Raw genomic sequence first — 2,976 nt, forward strand, 5'->3', positions numbered from 1 at the left:
AGAAAGTGCAGTGAAGTCAGATTTCCATTTTCTGTTTCTGCAGCAGGCCAAGGCGTTGTGAACCCTCTGCTCCTTTCTCCCTGTTAATAAGTTACCTGTACCTTCAAGCAGCTGCTACACAGACACTCCACACACACCTATACACACAGACACACACACACACACACACACAGCCTCCTTCTTCCTGTCCACCGTAATCCCAAAGGTCAATTCTCAATCCATCCTTCAAACATCCATTGGCGCAATCAGTGCCGTTTTCAGATGCTAGCCACTGTTAGCAGAGCTCGTGCTGCTGTGACATTGCGTGACACTCAATACTCTCAGGTCTCCCTGTCAATTCCCTCCCTCCCTCACATTCCGTCATCGAGCCTGTCATCCAAGGAGGAAATAGAAGAGGTCCCATTTGTGTGGGCTTGTCACATGATGTGAGTGTGTGTAGGGGGGGCATTAGATGAAAAGCATAATCTGCAGTGTCCCAGATTACAGTGAAGCGCTAATCCAGGGTGGACAGTCCAGCTCGGAGCAGCAGTAATGCTAGTCAGCCAGAATGGAGGGGAGAGGACGCCAGAGGCTACACTTGGTATTGTGTGTGTGTACTTGAGGAAAAGTGCTCCATGAGTGGTAAAGAGAACACGTACATGTACACGTGCCACTGTGTGTTTCTGTGTGTTGGACTGCAACTAATGATTATTTCAATAGCAATCAGATTACTTCTCGATTAATTGATTGGTACTTCAAATGTCATGAAAACAAGTTAAAAAATAACAATCACAATATTCAAATTGTTTGTTTTGCCCATCTTGAAGACCACAAACCCAGATATATTTATTTAAATATAATACAAGACTCTACGGGGGGTATGACAGGCAGCAGAGGGCCACAAATAGGAATTGAATCTTGGACAGCTGCAAAGGACTATATGGTTTACACAATCTACCAGGTGAGCGAGAGGTCACCCCATATTGTATCATTTTAAACAACATGGAATTGCAATACCTTTCCAGTATCAGTATACCGTGCAAGACAAGTTTACATAAGCTGGCATTTACATCATTATTACTGTGTTACATGAACACAGACTCACTCAGATATATGTGTCTGACAGGTACATGCTTGGTCTGTATGAAATACAGTATATAATCACTAAACCACATAAAATATCAATCAACTTTTTACCCCGCAAATTCTGAAAGTAGTCTTTAAGTCATGTCACACTTATGTATTTAAAAGAGAGATAAAGATATGATATGAGGCAGGAATTCAAGCTCCACTAAGACAGGAAATAAGCAAAAATAGGTCATGTTTTATTTAATTCCAAGACATTCAAGGAGTGTCAATAGAACGCCAAGCATGTGCAAGCACCTGCTGATATTCTCAAGGCTGCAGTGACATGGAAAAGCAGCCTGGTGACATTCCAGCACTAATTTTATGCAAGGTGTAGATACTACCAAGAATTTAATGTAGTGTAGCTCTGTAAACGGCATGAGGTTTGGAGGGGGGTAGAGAAACAAAACTGCCAAACTTTGAAACTAACTCAGGTTAACTATGTTCTGTACACAGAGTTCCCATCCACCATTCCTCTGTGGTTTAGAGCCAGACAAACATGTTCCTGTGATCTTCCCCAGGAAATACTTCACATTAGGAGAGAAGGACGGGGTGTTATCTTGGAAGTATCGAAGCACTGGGAGACAAATTCCACAATCAACTACGCCAAAGTGATGAGAGTGGAGTTTTTGAATTTCATTTTAAGCTGTGTGTGCTTCAATTTATTTTACGTGCAGAACAGTGGACGTGGTGACGCTAACGTGCAAGGCGTCTGTGATATGCCCTGATCTGCACAGTCAGGCTTCATTGCACTGTGTTTCCACTCAGCAAGGTCAGCCCAGGAAGTGACACACATACAGTCACTCAACGCAAACTACAAAATATCATCATGCACACACGCTCTGAAATGGTCCCACATAAAGGACAATGAATCCTTCCCAGCATTGTTCCTCTTTTGCTCAAAACCAAGTACAATGAAAATAAAAAGCACTGGTGTGCTTCAATTAGATAACTTATTAAATAAGACAAAGTTCAATCAAAGAGACAAATTCGCTTTGAAATTAATCTCTGACTAAACATCACATTTCATTTTCATGGATTGGATTATTATTATTGAATATATTGAATTTATAAACCAGGGCAGATGACAGCACCAAAAACAAACAGACTCATGGGCAAACAGACTGTAACCAGGAACAAACAGCCATTTTCAAGTGGTTAATGAAGTGCTGCATGAGATTCATTACTTTACTATTCGTGGCATACCCTGTCACATGATTAGCCGAAGACAAGAATCATGAGACGTAGATGATTGGGGATGCAGTGAGAGTGCCCATGAAGTTCACATGACATGTGTATCATGGGAAAACAGTAAGGAGGGCAAAGAGTGGCTCCACTTCAGGGGGAACGCAGATACCATGGACAGTAGTTTTATGGTGGCACTATGTCGACACTAAGCTAGTCGGCTGCTAGCTGCAATTTCATTTTTACCAGTCATGAGAGTGGTATCAGTTAGAGTTGGGCTGGTGTACAATTTTTCAAATTAGTCTGATATTGAGTCAAACACAGGACCCCATAGTATACCTAATTTTACCACTGGGTGTTACACGTGACCTCACAGTGGAACATCAAGGACCCCCATATCCCGTGTCCATAATCCTACATGTAATACATATTGGCAAGGCTCAATAACGGCGCACCATTCCACCTTAAACAGGCTGTATAAAAGGGTCTTGAGAGAGCCCTTTTGTCTCATATCAGCATCCCAAAAAACACAATACCTTTTCTGTAAGCAAACACATTATGTTCCAGGCACACAGCCTACACAGCCTGTCAGACACCAGTAGCCATATTTCTCATTAGTAATGCAATACAAGTTGGATTTAGCGCTGTGACGGCATCTGCACAGGTTGCTGATGTAGGCTAATAATA

This window comes from Epinephelus fuscoguttatus, linkage group LG17 (assembly GCF_011397635.1).
Source record: "Epinephelus fuscoguttatus linkage group LG17, E.fuscoguttatus.final_Chr_v1".
Classification (NCBI taxonomy): Eukaryota; Metazoa; Chordata; class Actinopteri; order Perciformes; family Serranidae; genus Epinephelus; species Epinephelus fuscoguttatus.